This window comes from Hermetia illucens, chromosome 6, assembly GCF_905115235.1.
Source record: "Hermetia illucens chromosome 6, iHerIll2.2.curated.20191125, whole genome shotgun sequence".
Taxonomy (NCBI): domain Eukaryota; kingdom Metazoa; phylum Arthropoda; class Insecta; order Diptera; family Stratiomyidae; genus Hermetia; species Hermetia illucens.
The window spans coordinates 88,594,883-88,618,625 of NC_051854.1; the positions used below are offsets into that span (position 1 = coordinate 88,594,883).

General features: G+C 43.0%; 1 protein-coding gene across 2 annotated transcripts in view; it reads right to left on the reverse strand.

Moving 5' to 3' along the window:
• The window catches only part of LOC119659979, a 79,929-nt gene that overhangs the window by 45,320 nt on the left and 10,866 nt on the right, over positions 1-23,743 (reverse strand). Inside the window, exons 3-4 of one of the 2 annotated variants that reach the window (XR_005250393.1) lie at positions 23,224-23,349; positions 22,746-23,167 (exon numbers count right to left, since the gene is read on the reverse strand). The exons of the other annotated variant lie outside the window; for it this stretch is intronic. The gene's annotated coding sequence lies outside the window, so the exon portion shown is untranslated. Of the gene's footprint in view, positions 1-22,745; positions 23,168-23,223; positions 23,350-23,743 lie in introns of those variants that run through there. 2 annotated transcript variants of the gene reach the window in all.

Consider the following 23,743-nt stretch of genomic DNA (forward strand, 5'->3'; position numbering starts at 1 on the left):
ATGCAGAGCTTCTGGTAGCATTCCCGCTTGCTTCTCCGAATGGCCTTCTTAAGGTTGCTTCGCAGATCCCTGTATTCCTCCTCACGCTCCTGGTGCTCCGGCCTTCCCCTTGTCCTGTGGGAAAGTCTCCTCGCTCGGAGACAAGAGGATCTCAAGGCAGCGATCTCCGTGTTCCACCGCACATTTTACCATGGATATTGCCCTTATAGACTTTTCCAGCTGGATCATCCTCATCCGTACGGGTTAGGTGACCCGCCCAATGCACCCTGTTCAGCTAGAGTTTATCTACAACCCGACGGGGTCGTCTTATCACTCATAGATTTCGTCGTTATGTAGGCTACGGAATCGTCCATCCTCATGTAGGGGGCCAAAAATGCTTCGGAGGATTCTTCTCTCGAACGCGGCCAAGAGTTCGCAATTTTTCATGCTAAGAACCCAAGTTTCCGAGGAATACTTGAGGACTGGCAAGATCATTGTACAGTAAGAGCTTTGATCCTATGTAAGACGTTTCGAGCGGAACAGTTTTTGTAAGTTGAAATAGGCTCTGTTGGCTGCCAACAACCGAGCGCGGATTTCATCATCATAGCTGTTATCGGTTGTGATTTTCGACCCTAGATAGGAGAAATTATTAACGGTCTCAAAGTTGTATTCTCCTATCTTTATTCTTCCGGTTTGACCAGTGCGGTTTGATGTTATTGGTTGGTTGGTTTTTGGTGCTGACGTTGCCATTATATACTTTGTCTTGCCTTGATTGATATGCAGCCCAAGATCTCGCGCCGCAGGCAGTTTGTACGTCTCGGTTCGTTCTTCCCATGATGTCGATATCGTCGATAGCATAGGTCAGCAGTTGGGTGGACTTAAAGAGAATCGTACCTCTCGCATTTACCTCAATATCACGGATCACTTTCTCGAGGGCTACTTTGATGCCCCAACCCAACCCAACCCATTCCTCCAATTTGCTGTCGGAATTCAGATTTCCCTCTTTGTTTCGGCAGGGTGAGCATCGAGGTATGTGACGGTTCATCCTGCTGACTTATTGGTAAAACTTACGCCTACCGTGCCTGGTGCGGTTGTTCCCTGTATTTTTCGAGTTCACAGACCTGTTGGTTCTCCCACGCTTTCTTTTTCCGTCTGTGAAGTTGCTTCTCTCTCGACGGAGTTCGTGATAAGTCTCTGGCGTTGCTCACGTTCTTTGGGAATTGAACATTGGTCGGTGTACAGCATTCTTCCGTTCCGTTGCTAGCTTACATTCATCGTCGAACCAGCGCTTCCCACTTTTCTTGCGGTGGGGGCCAAGGCAATCAATCTCCGATCAGGACTAGTAGCACCACAGAGTGACAGGTAGAGTAGAATGAAGGGAGAGATTTCCGTAAATCTGCATTGAAGTTGGTATGCACACATTTCATTATCAGTCAATCTTCACCGTTGTAAAAGTCCTTACTCTACCACTGATTACTACCTACATTTGGTACAACTCCGCTTCTGTAGACATTAGTTCTTCCTGCGAACAAAACTCTAGTCATTGGATTCTAGCTACCGCGCACTTTCTGCCTTCATTATAGATATTACATCTTCATTCATCATCGTATTATCCATAAAACACACAAATGCTCACTACAGTTTCCATATCCATTAAATTGAGTAATTTTGAAGAGCCTCATCAAATCCCGTCAGTTGTCAATCGTATGCAATCACTTCTTCACCACATACGAATTCCTAAACGTTTTCTTGCCACATTAAGAACTTCCATCAAAGGAATTGGAAGTGGCGCTTTCTACTAATCATTTATGGAATTGTCCATGTGGTGCACTTTACCGTCTGCCACTTTAAATACCATCAGCGTCTTGAGCATTGGATACCAGTTCGCCGGCTCGAAGTCTTCTCAAGCAGCCATGGTGGAAGCTAAAGAGCCCAGAAATTCAATTGTCGCCGCTACCGATGAGAACGATAATGGTCTGCCGGTGAAGCAACCATAAAAGATGGGCATCACTCCTGATTTAGAAGCCCATCAGCGAAAACTTGTCACAGGTGGACGGGTATGCAGACAGAAATGCAACTTGGGCCACTTATGCATGTGAGACTATTGTAACTTGGCAATCAGCAGAAGACCATATTTGCGGCATTTTCCCATTATTTGAGTATTCATCGCGGATAGTGTACAAAGTTGTAATGGGGGCAGGCATAATAAGTTTAAATCAGTTTGAGGGGTAGAAATTGTTATGACTTCATTTTGAATATATTTTGGATCCTTGGAATTCGGATGGAGTGTTACCATGATTGGGGCCCACTTTGATCTATGGACTTCCCGGTTTTCAATGGAAGAGGTTCGGAAGCAAAATTCCTACTAACCTGTCATTCAGGATATCACTCTTTAAGTAGATCGCTCAGAAATCTATTGGATCGGATGAACGATGATGCACTTTAGCTACATTATTCAATGAATAGCCGAGCCCAGAGTGCCATTGATGGTATCAAGATTCCATGCTCCACAGCTAAGAGGTCAGAAATAAATCCCTGAAAAGATATCTTTGAAACCCTTTGCTAATGGGTAACTGAAGCTCAAATTTACAACAGCCAGCGTAGTGTTCGTAGTGATTCCTCGCCCTAGTCTAAGACGTATTATACCTTGCAACATTCTAACCATTGCCGCCCACAATTTGACCAATTAATCACGGTTGCTGGTGACATCCCTCCTTCGCCATCCTTTCTAGCAACTTTCTCATCCGCATGACTGTATACATGATTTGTGGGTAATCAAGTGTGCAATTGCCTCCATTCCATCTTCACGGCATTCTGAAAGCAAACAAACCCAGGAATACCACAATGGCTGTGACTGCAATAATATTCCACCGGCATATTTGGAATGAAGCTCAAGATCGCCGCTCATTTCTGAAGACCCAGGGGGAAGACAATGTAGTTTTCACTTAATTTGCATGCTAAGTGTCATGTCGCGGCAGTAAGAGCGCAAAAACCAAACGAAAGATCCAATGAGGAGTCAATAGATGGGGGCCCAAAACCAAGTGGTATACCACGAATTAACGGGAACAACAGTGTCTCAGTACAGTCACATCCAATCCATATGTAAGAGTCGGTGGGAACCAGTGCACTTCGTTGTTTGTTTTGATGGCTATCGAACGTGTTGCATGGCACTGGCAATCGATCGTGTGGCCTCAAATGGGCCAGGTGTAGGCCATTCTAGGAGCTCTGGAAAAAATCATTGAAATTCAGAAGTGGAGCCCGGGGTGCAATCCCAAGTACCGAGTAATTGTATAATAAATAAGCATTATGCATTCCGATGACGTGTCGATGATGTGAATCATCTGGTAGTGACCATTTCGACCTAGAAAACTATTTCACCCACTTTAAAGGCCGCTAGGGTTCCAGAGGTTACGTCAAACCAAATTTGAATTTTACTCACAAATTCAAATTACACTCTCAAGCTGATGATGTAGTTGAAAGTCACCGAATAAAAATTTCAATCATGCAAGAAGAAGAGAAGTTTAGTCTTCAATTAAATTAATTTTGGAGATTGAAAACTAACTTTCAAAATGCATTTCAAGCGGGATTTAAAGATATCGGTAGGTGTAACTGGAGCTGGTTAATCCGGTTCGATATCAAGTGGACACGTATTCAGGACATATCAATCCTTAAGGGGGTCATCCCGTGTGTCGGGTTGGAGAAATCGATTTTTTTTTTGCATGAATTGTATCTATATATAGTGGAGAATATGTGGGCAAAGGGATTTTCCGATATTCCGAGTCCTTCAGAAATTATAGGGTTAAACAGGTAAGGAGTTCGCAGCCGCGGCTAGAGTACTCGATGAGAAAGAGCATCGAATCTTTTTTTACCGGTTAGTTTTTTACCTGAGCCTTATAAATTCGAACACAGGTATAAATATAAAAAAATGGAAAACCAACCAATTGTCTTAACTTATTTGCTGTTTGGAATAAAAAGGATAATCCAGTCTAGAGTGAGTACTGAAAGGCGTTCAAGTTATACTCAGTTATATTTTGCTGTAAGTATTGTGCTGTTTGTGTGTTCAGTGATTTTTTTAAATGGATCGTACGAAGGGAGATCGCTTTAACGTTCAACGTCATACTCGCACTAAAAAACGAGTATTTCATGGGAATCGATAGTTATCAGAGAAGAAAAAGGACTTCGCATCAACATCAGTAAAGAAACTTTAAGCAAGCATGAATATGGATGTTCCAATTGCGACAAGTTTTGTATATTGTATATTGGATTTTGCTGGAGTTTTCTCCGGTATTTCTGCAAATTTCTGTATACGTAGTAGTAAGAAAGGAATACGAAGGACATGTCGAGAAAAGAATGGGAACGCGGCTTAGAAGCATCACAAAGGCATTGGTGGAAAAGGGGCTGGAAAACTTACTGATAAGGACCTCACTACATTTTCTGGGCTGGCTATTCGTCGACAAGCAAATTCGATAGAAGGAATGAAGCAAGAAATTTGGGAAACTTTCTTCCATAAATGTTCTACAGACGAAAATCCTCAGTATCAAAATTGTCCAGCAGGCGAGAACAATTGGTGCAAATGGCGCAAAGCGGAAGCTAAAGGAGAACTGGATAGTTTCCACCACGAAAAGGCACCTTTGACTGAAGAAGTTCAAACAGTCATCAAACCAATCTACGAAGATTTGTGACGAGATGATCTCTTGAACAGATGTTTAGGAGCAGAGACCCAGAATAACAATGAGTCGTTAAATGCATTGATCTGGACTTTCGCTCCTAAACTGCAATTATTCAATCGGAGGGGTAGTATTTTTTTATTCATAAAAAAGCCGTAAAAAAACACCAAAATCCAAAAAATTAAGTTTAAAAGTCCACCAAAAACTTACCTTTTAATATTTTCTAATTATTCTAGTTTGCGGACCGTGGAAAATTGTCCACATTAAAATGCCGTTTACTTGTTTTCCCTCAGATGAACACAGCGCCCTCCAGCGTAGCAGCAGAAAAATACCTTTTTTTGGAGATGGGTGCATAAATTACCACCTATTCCAAAAATTAGCTACGAAATCAAGCTGAAAAACTTATCACATATACTAGAGATATCAATATATGGTGAAAAAATCACGGTTCTATCTTTATCCAGTCCTTCAAAATAATTTTTCAAAAAAAGGCAAAAAAACGGCCTTCACACGGGATGACCCCCTTAAACAAAACAAGTCGGAATAAAGGTTTCGTGTTCATCTTATGTGAAAAACTTTGAGTGTATATTTTCCATACCTTTGTTGATAATAGTTGGATTTCCCTCAAACTTCCCACAGTTATGCCTTATGTTATCCCTTTTCCCATTGCCACTGAATTTAAGACTTCCGATTTTTCGGTTGGATAGGTTCTGAGAACGAGACCTGTCACACTTTTTGAGTGTCATATTTTGCGTCCTCACTCCCCTACATTTCACTCATCAAATATGGGACCAGTTTCGAAAAGTATTAATCGAGCCCTTTTATTAGACTTTGCACATGGCCATATTCTGTGAAAAAAAAATGTTGTACCTTTCTTTTCGCATGTATATGGAGCGCATCATACAAAACCTTTAAAAAGTGAACCAATTCTCTACATAAACAAATAACGAGAGATATACAAGTATAAAGCCACATACAATATTTAATGAGCTTCATCTAAAAGAGAAAGGATTAAGGTGTAAGACTCTCCCTCGACGATTACCTACCTTGTCGTGGTGAGGGAGCTCAGTAAAGAAGATCCTCCAGGAAACGAGAGGTGACATCTGAAGCCAAGCGGTAATCAAAACCCCAAGCCAAGGTGTGACTACCGCGCCGAGGGCTAAATGGTCACAGGGGCACAGCAAACAGCCTCTGGGCAACGCACAACCCAAAAGCTGTGCCAAGACTAAAGGGAAACTGAAGCGGCTGCGGTCCTCGGACAATTCTAACTCTTCGACACAAAAGGCGGCAAGGAGGGCTCAGCCGGCCACGGCTAGGCTTCCATTTGCAGCCAAGGCTATCGAAGCCGATAGACGGGTCTTGTATGACGACTCTAATCCATCCAGTTACGATACTGAGCAGTGCGAACAACTTAGGAGGAAACTCCTCCTAGCTGTAAGCACTGCATCCTCGCAAGGCATTAAGGTAGATATATACCGTAAAATGTTGCAGCTAAACTTTGCCGACGAAGACACGAATGAGTGGTTCAGGCAGTACTGCTCCTCCCTCCCTATGTGGGGGAGTGCGCGACTAAACTTGAAAAGAGTCTCTGAGCTACCATCGTTACAAAAGTGCTTTCTCTGGCTTCCAGAAGAAGAACGGAATGGTGCTGGGGTTCTGGAAAAATTTGGCGTGCAGAATAACCTCAACAGTTCCACCCGGATGCTGCTAGGCAGCAAAACAGGAGAGAGAGCGGAAAGCCCGGGAAGTTTTCTCACTATCGGCGTTCCCGAACCCGATATTACAAAGGTTCGGGAAAAATCGGGCTGTCACGCTACAAGTGTCGGCTCCTAGAACCATTGAAGGGGACGTGCAGCCCTCGGCACCTTCATCTGAAATGTAAATGAGGTGCCACATTTCCCAAATAAATTTTTTTTTTTTTTTGGGGAAGGGTAGGTGAATCTATTTACGCACACAGTGTTGGACTCCCGATTCGGTACGTCGTCGGAGTACCAACTAAACACCTCCCCATTGTCAGAGAGCTAGCCTGGAACCGTTTGTCACATTACTTCGGGCTAGTCGCTGAACTCTCCCGCTTTGCGGAGCCTTCAAATCAGGGAATTCCTTTCACCAACGGGAGGGGAGAGGAGAAAGGGAACTGTCAGTTCAAGGAACCCCCTGCCATCCGGCTCCTCCACCGGTCGAGTTCTATCTTCTTAGCAACGAGAAGGGCCCGAACATAATGGGCAACACGGTTCCACCTGTCAGCAGTCCTCAGCATCTCTTCCACAATGTTGTCTGGAGAAAGATCCCCTGTGTTTGAATAGAGCTGCTGACGAACCCCATCCCACCTTCCACAAGAAAAAAAGTGTGGTGGGCGTCGTCCACAACTCCATTCCAAAACACACAATCCGGAGAACGCGCCTTCCCAATCTTGTGCAGGTAAGACTGAAAACCTCCATGCTCACTTAAAAATTGGGTAAGGAAATAGTCAGTCTCACCATGCTTCCGATTCAGCCACGCACCTAAGTTGCCGATGAGCCGCGCAGTCCATCTGCCTCTAGTTTCATTTTGCCAAGAGAGCTGCCACTTCTCTAGAGTGTGTTGCCGTTCTTCGCAAGCAACCACCTTCCTTGCGCTTGTATATGCTCTGACGCTCCCTAGCAAGAAAGGCAACGGGGATAACTCCCGCGATCACCATCACGGCCAGTTCAGAGACAGTGCGGTACGCAGACTCCACCCGTAAAGCTCCCCGTCTCTGTACTTGTGTGAGGCGTTTACGATATACCTCCTTTTTAAGAGCGCCAGTCCATACCTCTGCGCCGTAGAGCAGGAGAGATTGCGTTGAGCTCATTAGGAGACGTCGCCTACTAAACGTAGGACCTCCAATGTTTGCCATTGGCCTACTTAACGCCGAAACTCTAGCCGCAGCCTTGTTCGCTGCTGCTTGGATTTGCTCAGAAAAGTTCATCTTTGAGTCAAGAGTCAACCCGAGGTACTTTACCGCTGATTTTGACTCGATGATCGACTCGCCGAACGATATGGGACGCAGGGTCGGAATTCTGTTTTTAGTCAGGATGACTACTTCGGTTTTTTCCAGTGCAAGGTTGAAACCATGAGTAGTCATCCATCAACAAGCGCTGCGACATCATCTGCATAGCCGACCAGGCGCGACTCTTCTGGCATGTCAAGTTTAAGCAGACTGTCTTAGGTAGCATTCCAGAGGTCCGGCCCTAGGATGGATCCCTGTGCTACCCCTGACGTGACTTCCATTCACCTTTGACCCTCTAGTGCCTAGAATGTCTTTCCATCTTACGGAATTGAAGGCGTTTCTGACGTCAAGCGTTACGTTGGCACCACCCGTCGAGTTCCCAAATAAATTTGCTGCATTGTAAAGCGGCGACTGCACTTATCAGTCGTCGGAACAACAACTGAAGCTTATATAAGTTGAAATTAGTGTCAAAGTTTTTTTTTTACAGTTGGTATATAAGTTGAAAAAGAACTAGGTTTTCTTCCTTATCCTGTATTGTATTGTATTGTATTGTATTTTTTTCCGCATGCAATCATTTCGGAGACCACGTGACTCCTTCCTCAGTGCTAGTACCTAATTAGTTAATCTATCTTAAGCTACCTTTTTTTATATCGAAGCTTTTTACCTCTATTTTACGTTATGCTTAATTTATTGATCCTACCCATATTTCCCACATCTCTCTATTTTTTATATTTATTACTTGCGGCATAGCTTTTTCACCAGGGTCGATGCACAGTTTCCTTCGTCGTGATTTAAGGTTACCTGGCTCCCTTCGTTGATGATGTATATGCTTTCTGCTGCATCTAAGGGATGGGATTTCCGCACCCGCTTTATAACATCCACATTGTCCATCGTTAGGGCATGTCCCTCTTCCACCATATGCCTTACAACCATAGACTTGATGTTTCGAGGATCGTCGGTTTTTCGTTTGTTGTACTCTTTTAGGTGGTCCTCGAATCACAAGTTTTTTAGTCTGCCCAATGTATATTTTTTCACATTCTGGGCAGTTGACATTATAGATTCCACTCATCTCTTCTTTTTAAGGTTTTGTGTAAAACAAAACCTTATTAAAATCGATTCAATGTCTGTCTGTCTGTCTGTCTGTCTGTCTGTCTGTCTGTCTGTCACACGCATTTTTCTCCAAAATGGCTAAACCGATCCGAACGAAATTTGGTGGACAGATGGGAACTATGAAATCCCACGCATACAGCGAGTGGCATAAATTCAGGTGGAGTTTAAAGGGGGGCTCCCCATACATGCAAAGGGGGGATTCAAAATTTTTTTTCACCGGATATAGTTGTATAGGGTATCAAATGAAAGGTCTCGATTTGTACTTTCCGAAACTGACATTAGTTTTGGCATAAATTGCAAAGTGCGTGAGTAAGGAGTCAAAATGTACGCATTTGAAGTGAGACAGGACTCATTTTCGGAAACTACCCAACCTAAAAATCCGAAAAAAATCGGGGTGGTGGGCCTAGATAAAATCTAGGCCTCAAAATATGTCCCATTTCAATATCTGCCCAAATAAACTTACTAATAGTATATTACTACTTTTTAGAAATTTACTGAAAAACCCCCTTAAATTCATCCTAAGACTTCCAAATTTTTTACCAGCATAGGGGACAATATTTCGTATATATGTGCTAAATTTCATGGAAATCAGGTACTTAACGCCAAAGTTATAGCAGTTCAAACTTAGCAATTTCGCGCGAATTTACTGCTTCCAAAGCCATGCAAATCAAATGCTGACGTCATAATTACCCGGAATAATTGACATTCGCGTGAAATATTAAAGTCGCATTTATGAAGAATCTACTTATCTGCAGCACTTTTTAAGATTTTGTGTAAAACACTTATGTGAAATCTAATCTTCGAGAGATGTCCTATTCCGGTATCTGCTCAAAAAATTTACTAATAGTATATTACCAACTTTTAGAAATAGATTAAAAAACTCCCCTTAAGTTCATGCTAAGTGTACTAAATTTTGCACCGACATAGAGGACAGCCTCGTGCATACACATGCCAGGTTTCATGAAAATCCAACTATTAGTGGGAAAGTTATAGCAGTTCAAACTTATCAACTTCGTGCTAATTAACAGCATCCTAAGCCATACAAATAAGATGCTGACGTCATAATTAACGAGAATAATTGAAATTCGAGTGAAATATTAAAATTCCATTCAAGAAGAATCTAATTCTCCCTAGCCCTGTTTAGGGTTTTGTGTAAACATAAAACCTTATTAAAATCGGTTTACTGTCTGTCTGTCTGTCCGTCACACGCATTTTTCTCGGGGACGGTTGCAGCGATTGACACCAAATTTGGTGGAAAGATGGGAACTGTGAACGCTCACGCATACAGTGAATTACATCCTTTTACAACGAATTTCAGGGGGGGTCCCCATACATGCAAAAGGGGGGTGTACATTTTTTTTTCATCAAATATAGTCATGTGGGGTATCAAATTAAAGGTCTCGGTTAGTACTTTTCGAAGCTGGTCTTAGTTTTGACATTTGTTGGAAAGGTGTTGAGTGCGGGGAGTTGAAAGTGACCATTCCTTTACGGGGCCATTCTCAGAAATCACTCAACCGAAAAATCTGAAAAAAATCAAGAGGCTGCCACTATATGGTGCCTGGGCTCCGAAATACCTTCCAGACTGATATCTGCACAAATAAAGTTAATAATAGTATATTACTATAATTTTCAGTAATTCGCTTCAAAGCCCCCCTTAAGTTCATGCTAGGACCACAAAATTTCGCAGCAATATAGAGTATAACATAGAGCATGATCTTACCAAGTTTGGTGGAAATCGCACTATTACTAACAAAGTTATAATACGTCAAAGTTGTCGCTTCTTTGCAAATTCAAGACTGTGAATGTCAATATCATCCGAAAGTGGATATTCTCACGTAATATATGCATATATTACATGCCACGTACTAAGAAATACACAAAACCTTTCGTACCTGAAGCGTCCAGCTTCCGGTTTCCCGACTTGTTTATATTTGATGTTGGTTAAATTGTTGGCATTTGCTAATAATATTAAACTCAGGGTGTGAGGCGCATGAGGTTGACCATTATCAACACAGGACTTTCCATCAAATGATTTATTTAAATCGCTTTCTAGAAAATAGAGGACAATGGAATTTTTAGCTATATTACACGGAGCTGCCATGCATTCGTCGCTCCTCACATCTTTTTCTTTTTGTTCAGCCATCAGTTCACAAGCGGGGTCGGCCTGTGGTGATCGGTTTCGTCATTTTATTTTATCAAATGCCTAATCTTGAGACCTTTAAATCCCCATCCAGCATATGAAGCCACCATTGTTTTGGCCGGCTTTGTGGTTGCTTACCATTGCTTTCGATGTTGTGACCAATACTGGTTGTTGAATTCTCGTTAGTGTGAATTACGTGACCACACAATCGAAAACGCCTCTCTTGCAGTTTTTCCACGATCGGTGCAAACCCGTTCGATCGCGGGTATTCTCATTTCAGACGTAATCAAGACGTGTCACGCCACCAGTGCAATGCAATATCTTCGTCCCCATTACCGCAAGACGCTGTTCATTGACCTTTATAGTCGGCCAATACTCAGAACTATAGAGAGCGGCAGACGGACGGCATTGGAGTAAATTTTAAATTTGGGACGTGTGCTGATAAGTCGATCACAAAGAACACCAGTTGGGGAATGTCACTTCATCCAGGTTGCGTTAATGTGTGAAATAATTTCATTACGCAGTTCTCCATTGCCAGATAGCATTGACTCGAGATATTTAAATCGCTGAGTTCTGGCAATGGCAGTAACCTGCCCCTCGAGATATTTAAATCGCTGAGTTTTGGCAATGTCGGTAACCTGCCCTTGGAGATATTTTATTCGCTCAGTTCTGGCAGTGGCAGTAACCTGCCCAGAACTGAACGATTTCAATATCTCGGGTCAATGCTATAAGTCAATGGAGAACTACGTTATGCTCCTCACATAGGGAAACACAAAACCTTTTATACCTGAAGCGCCAAGCTTCCGGTTTCCCGACTTGTTTCAATTTATCTTTAGTTGAAGCTAGCTTAGTCCTCAGTTATCTGTTAGCACTTGTGCTTACTGTTTCGATGTTGTGTTTTGAGAGCATATTCCTTATTTTGCCCGTTAGCGATGAAAATGCAATGCTCGCTCTGATAGGAGCATTATCCCTTCTTTGTTGTTTGTAGAGTATTCTGAGCTGGTCACTATTTATTCTATTTTGCTTTTTACGTAATATTCTGTCTATTTCCCCCCTACTGTATCCATTTTTCACCGCTGTCACTCCTATGTATTTAAGCGTAGGCTGTGGCCAATCCTTCGCTTGGTGATAAAACTACCTCGGTTTTCTGCTGCTTTATAATCCTTGTGGAACCTCGCAAGTTATTCTACACATCTTCGGTCCATCCTCGAAGTCATAACGCAATAGCCTCTCCTGCAGCAAATATTTAGGATCGCATAATTTGTCTAAAGCCGCTATTATTTTGCTCTATTTTGCAGTAGATCTTGTCTTTCGGAATCCAACCCACCTATCTGAGAGACCACCGTTCCTTTCTGTGATCGGTACAAGCCTATTTTAGGTGACCCGTTCGAAAAGTTTGCCGATGCCGTTTAACAGGCATAGAGGCCTTTAGGACGAAGCATCACCCAAAGGCTTCGATTCACCAGAAACTTGTGGGAAGAGAGTACTAATGATGTCTTGTAACAAGTTAGAGTTGGTGATCGGTGGTGAGCACTTACCCTTGATTAATGCCATGACTGTCTTGTATGCACCTCACAATGGGTCGAAGTCCGCTTCCTTGCTTCCTAGAGATGGCTGCTTGCACTTCTTTCCCCGCCTTTTTATATCGACAGTGCAGCTCTTCAGACTCAGGCCGATTCCTGTTTCGTTGGTTGTGTCTCTTGGCATTAAGGTAAACTTTACGAAGTTCTTCAATTTCGGCATTCCATCAGAAGTTTGGCATTCGTTTCGTGAGTACAGCGCGGTGTAGCATGAAAACATCACATGCCATCTTTTGAACAACTTTCGTAATTTTTCCTTCTGGGTTTCACAAAGGAATCACGGCTTGCCGAAGTATTATCTCGAACATTTGCTTGTCAAATTTCTTGGATATCGAACCTGCTACTGCAACTTTTATGATTCGTTTTGCGCCTTTCCTACGCTCGGTCTGGAAGATGATAGCCTGATAGTTTCTATACATGTGCTTGCTCATCTGGCATTGGAGATCCTTAGATAATGTGTCGCTAACAACCGTAAGGTCTATCCATCCCATATGTCGTGTCAAGAAAGTATTGACGCCGCCAGTATTTGCCAGGACGACATTCAGACGTGAGAATACTTCAAGCAATATATGGCTTCCTGCATTTTGCGAGTTTTTCCAACAGCAATAGCCTTTTTCGCTACTTCGGATGGTAAGATTTTTGTGGTGCCACCATATGCATTATCTAGCGCGAGTTGAGTCTTTAAGGTCTCGCAGACCTTCGCTTTCATATTCATCTCATCTAGGTCCTTGCATTCAATCAACGTTGAGTCCTGACTCACGTTTACCTCCGCTACTTTGGCCATTGATCATTCGATTTTCTCATGAACTTCGTGGAAATTACTCTCCCCATGCCTAAGGCAAATCGCTTTTCTGCGTGTTTCTTATCCGGATCACGGTCAAGGAGAAATCTGTCTGCCTTCACTTTCCGCAAAATTTCCCCATATGTCAGCTCATTTGATGATTTTATGACCACGACCTCTTTTCCGGCTAAATCAATTATCACGAAATTTGGTGAGATGGTGTAGTCTGTGAATCCCTGGCGCCATTTTGTGTTGAATTTGAAGGGAGGCTCCCAATACATGCAAAAGGGGAGTGTAAAGTTTTGTTCACCGAATATGGTCATGTAGGGTGTCAAATGAAAGGACCCGATTAGTACTTTTCCAAACTGATGTTGTTTCTAATATTGGTGAAAAATAGGGGAGTGAGGGCTCTAAATGTACGCCCCGAAAAGTGTAACAGGTCTCGTTCCCTGACCATATCCATCCACCTAGGTCACCAGATTTAAGCCCAAGTGACTGTCTTACAGGTATATTTAAAATTTGTAGTTTTCAATCCATACAAATTGAAGGAAATATTTAGAATAATTTTCGTAATTTTTTCAGATTTTTTGGTTGGCTAGATTCTGGGAGAGAGACGTGCTTTGGGTTTTAGTGCCCCTATCTTTCAACTGATATGGAAAAGTGGGCTAGTTTCAAAATCGACTAATTGACCCCTTCTGTTTCATACCCCAATATGTCTAGCACTTGATAGTGTAAATGGTCGCTACTCTGGACGTTGAAACTACCATCTTTTCCTGTGTCACCGGCAGGACCGTTAAAACCATAATGGCCGCTGTTTCTTTGTACGGTACGCACTCATGCAAACATTCACAGGCTTGATGAACATAAATACGACACATTTGAAAGAGCGAGGTCAGGTTTGCCGTTTTGCGGAATCATTTCGATCAAGTGAATTCAATAAAAAGAGAGGTACGTTCAAAGTCTAAGAACCCTTGATGTACCTGAAGCTAAAATGTTGGTACCCTACCTCCCTGCAGAAGACTCACTAACACAATCATATTACAATTACTCGTATGTTCATCGATTGTATCTCCATTCGCAATCAGAGCTAAGATTGTGGAGAAGGTGATAATTATTGCCTCCTAAACGCCTGCACCTTTCTGTGTAGTGTCTGGGATGCTTAGAGCGACCCATATATTATAGGAGCGGTCCTAGTCATATCAAATAATTTCAAAAAGCACACTTCCTTCCAACATATCCTTCGCTTAATAGATGAAATAAAATAACCACACAAATGGCTCAGCCCTTTCATCCATAGAGACATCTCCACTATTCATCCTGATCAGGGCGTTCATCTCTACAAACATGTCTAATAGCAGCCTATTCACAGCAATTTATTGCTAACATCTCCATCTTTTTGTGGCGAGAAGGCTCGTCTCGCGACTATTTTTTGCCCTCTGAATGCCAGGCAAAGGAAAACAAAAGGTAGCTTCAAAATGCGTAATGTGATTTCGAAGAAGTATAGCATGTCGGGCACGTAAACATGGAAGGCTTTCCGCACAAATCCGCACACAGGTATTGTTCTCTTCAAAAAACCGCACAACCGCCCGGAGCTAAAAAACCCATCCACGTTTCTGTGTACGATTGTATTGTTCGCAACATCTCATGAATGAATTCGGGATGCTCCAGAATCGTACGCATCGTCAATTACAATGGCGTGGAAGGAAGTGGTAGGTTCTACTCACTCATTCATCATTTTCGCGGTATTCCACGAATTCAAACAGGTATTGGGACAATGACTGACTTTTTTGCTTATTCATAATTAGACAGTTTGCATATCACGTGATGTTTTGCACGTTGGGTAGCATTAACGATAATTTGAATGGTTAGAAGTAAGGACCGTCTAGGACGCTTAAAAAATAGCGTCGGAAAGTTAGGAGTATGAGTCCTTCCAGTTGACTAGATGTTCCTTAAAAGTAACATTTGATTAATATTCAAAAGCTAATCATTATGAATTTAATATTCGAAACTGAATTCAAGCAATTACACCACGGCAATATGTTTACCAAATAAGGTCCTTCGGGGATAAATCATTAAACATCAATAGTGACAAAATCCAGAAGGCCAAAATGTGTACTTACGAAAAAGATTTAAGCGTTATCAACCTCAATACTTTCGCTGAACACAACCATTCTTCCCATTACCTTCAGGGGCCATCTGCGATCCTTACTGGATCGCTCACGATACGAGGAGTAACGTTCTCGAGAGTCTCGAGTATGTATGGTGATTCTGACCCCCTACCTGGCCGGTACACGTCGGGGCACACTGGAAGACTGCGGAGCCGTCGATAGCTCTCTGCCGACGTCGATATAGTGATGGGCATATTGGTTTGTCAAGGTGGTAATTGTGACTTGTATCAGAAGCCAGCCCCCCGGGAGACTTCTCGGGTAGTGCGCATTAAACTGGTGTTAGCAGACCACGTCGCCCAAACGTGGGCTGGTCCGTCTATGAGTTCCGAGAACAGTTGAAGCGTAGATCAAGCCTCAGGGAAATTATCATCATCATCAACGGCGCAACAACCGGTATCTGGTCTAGGCCTGCCTTAATAAGGAACACTAGACATCCCGGTTTTACCACGAGGTCCACCAATTCGATATCCCTAAAAGCTCTCTGGCGTTCTGACCTACACCATCGCTCCATCTCAGGCAGGGTCTGCCTCGTCTTCTTTTTCAACCATAGATATTGCCCTTATAGACGGGCTGGATCATCCTCAACCATACGGATTAAGTGAGCCGCCCACCGTAACCTATTGAGCCGGATTCTATCCACAACTTGACGGTCATGGTATCGCTCATAGGCTTCGTCGTTATGTAGGCTACGGAATCGTCCATCCTCATGTAGGGAGCCAAAAATTCTTCAAAGGATTCTTCTCTCGAACGCGACCAAGAGTTCGCAATTTTTCTTGCTAAGAACCGAACTCTCCGAGGAATACATGAGGACTGGCGAGATAATTGTCTTGTACAGGGAAATGGGGTAGGAGGTTTCTCCAACCGTTCCTGATTATTGCGGTCCATCCCTTGAACACGATTTTCATGCAGAACCAAAATTATAAAATTGATAAAATTAATAAAATAGTAGGGAGGAAGAAAAGGTGGGCTGCGTTTGGGCGCAGTACGAAAATACGACGCTAATCGGAACGCCCAACGAAGCAGACAGCAACGGACGAAACACTCGGAATACACAGAACATCGGGATAAGCACAGCCAAACAAAGCAATATGGCTGGTAGTGCAGGGATAGCACCTTCGGTACTCCTTAATGTTCCTGTTCCGAAACAAAAGCCTAGAGAAAATACCCAAAAGTGAGCAGTTGGAGTCGAACATATGCCAAGTAATAGGGCAGTCCACTGTCTTTGCAAGAGCCAAAAAGGAAAGGCTAATCAGCAAACTCGCGGTAACAGTCTTCTAGAAAAATGTCAGCAAAGACGTAAAACCGTGATAAACGTTCTACAAAGTAAATGTAGATCACAGCAGAAAAAGCGCGAAAAGTAGGAACAACCGCACTTCCTGCTGAGAACACCGTAACGCCAAACAGATCACAGGCAATCATTTCAAGGCGAACTGGAAAAAAGCGAAATAATGAAGACGTGTCTGAGGGAGGGGAAGGACCTAAAAAAACAGGCAAAAAAGGTCAAAAGGGAAAAACAGCCCACGGCTTTACAAAATCGTCTGTCCAAAGTCAAGTCGGTTACGAATGGTGGATCAACAGAGGAAAAGACCAGGAAATGAAGACAGATTAAGGCCTCTGGCTGATGGATCAACAGAGAAAGAGAGACGAAACAATTGAGAAGGGCTAGACCCAGCAGAGAGCTGAGCCAGTTCATGAAACGATTTGAAGGCATCCATTTGCGGAAGATCTCAGCGAGATCCGTTATAAAATCAAACCCGAAAATAGAAAGATGATGGAGTCCTCCTTGAATTACGCTCGACAACAACTAAGAAGATTATAGTCTATGAGGTGGTCAAGTGAATACTAGAAGAGAAAGCTCTGGTTTCTAACCTAAAGGTCTGAGTGGACGAGTCCATTAAGCGTGAATGTGCAAAACTAGCCAATGGCTACTGCTATAGCAGAAGCCAAAAAAATTGCTGCTGCTGAAGTTCCCGAAGTCTAAGTTGAATGGATAGTATGTAGGATACGAATGCCCCACCAAGTTTTACAGGTGCTTTAACTATTGATACACGTCTGCAACCTGCCGGGCATCTGGTCGGGAGGGCAGGACGGCGCATAAAGGGTCAGCTAAGCTAAAGGGAAACTTGCAATGAAAAACAGAATTGAGTTCTTTGCAAGAATCGTAGCGCGTCTGGTAAGAGCATCTGCGGGTTCCAGGGCATATCCAGTATTTAGAGCGGGGCTGCAAGGAGCTAGAATGCTGCTAACATGATCCGCATCTTATAAATTACAATGTATTGGAGGGTAACGTCTCATGAATTGCTAGCGCAGTTCACCACGGAGGTAAAATTTGATCTAGTGCTAATTAGTGAACAATATCGGAACGAGGACCTTGCTTCATGGGATCTCGACTAACCTGGTATCGTTGCCAACTAGATTGTGGACTTTGGGTTCTTGACGAGGCCGAGGAGGTGGCTTTTTCTAGATTCGGCGCGTTGAGATAACGTTTTTAACGTTTATGTAACACCGGCTGAAGCGATGCTGTGCTTTCTGCACATTCTTGATACTCTAGAAGATGCTAGGCAGATTCTGGTAGGGTGTGGCTTCAACGGCAGCGCGTTTGAATGGGGCATGCCTCACCCAGATACAGAGGCAAACGGATCCAGGAAATGGTCGCAGGAACAGGGCTTGGAGATTTATCAACGCTATCGCGGTCAGTGTCCAGATTGCTGAGTGATTAGAGCTCAAGGATGTCGTACGCAAGGTCGCGGTTCAAATTTCACTGGTGGCAGTACCTCTTATAACAAGCGATACAAGGAAATTATCAACCGAATCAACGAACTAATTGATTTTCCGAATCTACAAATCAACACTCCCTTTAAAAGCAAGAGGTGAAGTAGACAATGCCCCATTACAACGAAATAATGACCTTCCAAAAATTAGTACACCGCATTGCATACTACAGCTGGTATATGAAAAGCGCAAGCTGAGAAAACTATATTCACAAGAAAAATGTTGAAAGAACTTCCAAGTATCGCAATCGCTTACGTGAGGTAGACGAACGAGGAGGAAGGACCAAACGCAAGCTACATCCTATGGCCCCATAGTCCCTCTATAGTCCCCCCATCCTCTAGGATGCGTTCAAAAACCTTCTACTTTCAAACACAATACCCAGTAGAAAACAAATTACTTGTAATTCTTCAGCACCAGTTTGGTTTCCGGGAGAAGTATGAAGCAATCGAACAAGTTCACAGGATCATCTCTGACATATGAAGTGTGTTGGAGGATTGAAAGTAATGTTCGGCCGTCTTTTTGGATCAGGCGCAAGTCAAAGTATTGCACGGAGGTCTGATTTTTAAAATAAAGAGGCTGCTTCCAGTAGAGTTTCATGAAAGTTTGGAATCTTTTCTCTTGAAACGCAAATTCAGGGCAAAATACGAAAGCTTCATGTCTCCCGAGTACAACATCCAAACTGGAGTCTCTTAAGGCAGTATCCTTGTAGCAATACTTTACCTTATTTATACCTCGGATTTACCAATTGATTTTAACGTAATAACCTCAACGTCAACCGATCTCCAGGTTGTATCAAAATCCACATAAGACAAATTGAAAACGACACCAAATGCTGTCAACCCGAACCAACAAAACTGCGTTAATGTCGCAATCAATGGTGAAATAATCCCTCAACAGAATGAGTTAAAGAAGAAAACATATTGAAATGAAGGCAATGCAAATGAAATCGAACACAAAAAATATGTGTTGGCTTCTAAAAAAACTCCGAGCTTTGACTCGACTAGAAGCACCTGCTCTACAACCCTAATAATGTACAATAATATACATAATACAATATGGACTTGCGGAATTCAGCTATGACATTCATCGTGCACGTCACCGTATCTGATCTAGGGCTGCACCAATTGCATATTCCTAAAAGCCAACTGACGTCCTGGGGTATGGCCATCGCTCCATCAGACGCAGGGTCGACCTCGGTTTCTTTTCCTATTATAGATTTTGCCCTTATGGACTTTCTGGGTTGGATCATCCTCATCCATACAACCAGACCTGGTCCTGGTATCAATCACAAATTTCATCGTTATAGAGGCTATGGAATCATCTGTCCTCATTTAAGGGGCAAAAAATTCTTCGGAGGACTCTTCACTCGAGCGTGGCCAAGACTTCGCAATTTTTTTTGCTAAGGATCCAGGCCTCCAAGGAATATATGGGGATTGTCTTGTACAGAAAGAGCTCTGACCCTATGGTGAGACGTTTCGACCGGAACAGTTTTTGTAAGGTGAAATAGGCTCTGTTGGTAGCCAACAATCCTGGCGGATTTCATCATCGTAGCTGTTATTGGTTGTGATTCTCGACACTAGATAGGAGAAATTATCAATGGTCTTAAAGGTGTACCTTCCTATCTTCATTGTTCTCGTTTGGCCAATGCGACTCGATGTTGTTCGTTCTTTGGTTTTTTGCGCTGAATTTGCCCCAATGTAATCCGTCTTGCCTTCATTAATGTGGAACCCGAGATCTCGCGCCGCCTACTCGATGTGAATAATGGTAGACTGTGCATCTCGGGTTGTTCTTCCAAGCATAGACCAACAGTTGGGTGGGCTTGAAGAGGATGGAGCCGCTTGAATTAACATCTGCATAGCGGATCACTTTTTCCAGGGCCAGGTTAAAGCGGACGCATGACAGAGCATCCTCTTGTCGTAGACTATTGTTGATGTTCAATGGTATCGAGAGTGATCCTGCTGCTTTTATTTGGCCACGCCTGTCTTATCAATTTCGTTGGGGTACCGAATTCTCTCATGGCGTGAACAGTTTTACTCTGGCTGTGCTACCATAGGCGGCGTTTAAGTCATTGGAAATATGGTGCAACTGATGACCATGTTCCGGCCGTTTTTCCATCACTTCCCGCACAAAGAAAATCTGATCTGTTGCCGATTTGCCTGGAGTCAAGTCTCTTTGGTATAGGCCGATTATTTTCTTTACGTATGGGGTTACCCGACCTACCGAGAGAGCGGAGAGTATCTTATAGATGGTACTCAGCAACGTGATACCTCTATAATTGCTGCACTGTGTAATATCTCCCTTTTTATGTATGAGAGACATAATGCCTCGTTGCCAATCGTCAGGCATTCATTCGTTGTCCCATACCTTGAGCACAACTTGATGAACCACTTGGTGTAACTGGTCGCCTCAATATTTAACCAATTCGGCTGTAATTCCATCGGCTCCTGGCGACTTATGATTTTGAAGCTGATGAATTCCACGGACTGTTTCTCCTGTACTTGGTGGTGGCAGCATTTGTCCGACGTCTTCAGTTGGGGGGACCTCCAACTCGCCGATGTTCTGGTTGTTCAGTAGCTCATCAAAGTACTCAATCCATCGCTCCAATATGCCCGTTCTGTTGGAAATCAGATTTCCCTTTATGTCTCGGCAGGATGAGCATCGAGATGTATAAGGGATCATCCTGTTCACTTGTTGGTAAAACTTGCGCGACTGGTGCGGCTGCTGTACTTCCCAAGTTCACGGATCTGTTAGTTTTCTCAGGCTTTCTTTTCTGTTTGTAAAGTCGCTTCTCCACTTGACGGAATTCAAGATTAGCCCCTACTCGTGCCCGCTTCCTTTGAAAGTGCAGCATTGTCCGGAATGCAGCATTCTTCCATTCTGTTGTTAGGTTACATTCATTGTGGAACCAGCAGTTTAACTTTTTCTACGACTGGGGCCAATTATATGATAATGGCCAGTGTTACGGAAGGCTTTGTTGTGGATGCCTTCTGTATTCACGCTCACCAGATTATCAGAGAGGATGTTACTCGAGCCCGGAGCACTATGCCAATAAGACAGTAATCCGAGTCTATATTGACCCCCTACATGTCCTGACATTCAACACGGTCGAGAGGTGGCGGCGTTCAATCAATATGTGGTCGATTTGGTTGTATGTATGGTCATGGACTTGGTTGGTTGTATACTTGGGACAGGCTTCGAGGGTCCGCTCAACTGCCTCGTAGAAGATATCTCCGACTCTGCAGTCTCTTCAGTAGGGGCATGAAAGTAAATTTGTATTTCGAAATTTACTTCACAAATGCGGAGTGTATAGCCTTCCGCTTATGTTTTCAAAGCCGATAACACCAAGTTTCATTTTTTGACTAACTAGGAAACCTATTCCGAAGAAATGATTTACTGGATAGCCGCTATAATATATGTTGTAGTGGCCCTTCTCCAGGGAACAGGGAACCCTGTACAACGCATCTCTTTCAACGCTGTTACATTAGCCTCATATTGGGATCGGGTATCTGCCAGCTGCTGACCGACATTCGGTCTGTACATTGCATGAGAAAATGGGCAAATCGATATTCCATTTTCGTTGCCGGGTTTTTGTCATTGTAAAATCCATCCTGTCTGGTGTAGGCTTGTCAGGCATACCCAACCCCCAACTTCAAAGACCAATTCGTGCAATTTGTCCCGTTTTTAGCCACGAGAGAGTCGCTTTCATCTTCTCTGTCTGCAGTTTTTCATTAAGAAGTAACTCCCAGCGATCACCACGGGCAGTCGAGATTCTGGTATTGGTTCAGCAGGCGGTTTTATGCTCCATCTTTGACCGGTGTTTCTTGGTATATGAAAAATGAAAGTATCCACAGAGACCTTAAAGTTGCAACAGTAACAGACGAGATGTCATTCCAGGTAGCGAAGTACAAAGGAAAGCTAGCTTCCCGTCCTAACCCTCTAGCCAAGAGACTGCTGGTGGTGGATAAAATCCGGTTGAACAGATTGCGGTGGGGTTGAGAATGGTCCTGTCCTCAAAGTTTATAAGTGCATTATCTGTGGTAGAACAGAAGACATGGAGTAGCCAGGACCGCAGACAATTTTTAGATGCATCGAATTGGTAGGTTCCGCCGCAATGTTGGGGTTTCTTCATTATGGCTAAGATAGGCTGGGCGATATTCACCATAGTGTGGGAATTAACTACTTCAACATCCTCAAAGGGTGCCAAGTTCTAAAATTCCCACTTTCATGAATCTCTCAGAAAAATACCTACAACTATCTAAGCATGTAGTCACAAAAAACAACCCCAATAATCTCCTTAATGGCCAACCGCATATTTCAATATTTCAAAACGATAACTCCAGTGATTGCGACTAGGCTTTCAAATAGAGCCAGCCACAATCTTATCATTATATCTCAATCGGCCGAGAAAAATTTTCAATGTAAAATCCAATGAAATATTTTCCACAGTTGGCAAGCATTTCCTTTAATGTCCATTGACACTTTACGGTTCCAATCGTCATCTGCAACTTAGAAGAAACCCTTGAAGAAATTCCGCGTAAAAAGATTTATTTTCTCACCATGACAATAAAATTTCCATCAGAAAGCAATTTCCCGGCAAAAAGTTCAACGATCACAGGATGACTAGAGGATTATTGTCGCTCCTTGCACAAGTACATGACGGAAAAAAAGTAGCGACACTTTCGTGTTACGCGACGTAGCCTTAATGGCGAAGGAATCCCAATGACGGACAATTAAATGTGATGATGATTCGACTCCGCTTTTTCCGCAGATTGTTCTTCGACGGTTGGCTCGTTCATTGGTTGATTCGTTCCGTCGTTCTTCACGGGATTTGAAAAATACAAGCTCCAAGGTGGGCACAGGTGTCATAAAAAAGCTGACGACCAGAATGCTGAAGGCGCATCTATGCTGAGTACCCATGGGGGTTAGCATTTCCCTGATATTGCTATGATCTATTTGGTGATAGGAGGGAGTGTACATCTTTATTAAAGTCCTGGAAGATCTAAAATGGAAGCATCAGATTAACTAGAATTGGGCACCAAAACGAACTACATCAACCTTCCGATTCCCTGCTCCTTCAGAGTCCATAATTCAACCTTGGCAGGCATCAATTACTCCCATGGGCTGTAGCATAAACATGCCATCAGCTGGTAGCCATGTCTAGTCCGGTCTACACACACCGACCTATAGAAATTCCCATTCTTCAATTATTCAACCGAAGGCAAAACATAGTCCTATAAAATAATTGGCAATTAAACGGCTTTGATGCCCAAACCTAAAAGCCATTTATAGCTAAGAATGTGGTAATTCGTCATAAAATCATTTTGTAATGATGAATTATCGCTAAAAGATTTATTTTTGAAATGTTTTAATAAAGAATGTTGCTTTCGGTGGAATTACTATTACTTAATTTTTAAGATGAAATATTAGAACTCACAAATGAAAATTAATGAGGCTAATAATCGGTGAGTGATTGGAATGGTTTGTTGATCATTTGTTAGAGTTTAAAGAGTAATGGCATAATCCAGACTTGATTTCTGTCCATAAACGCGAGTTCTTTCGAGAATCAAAGGAATCT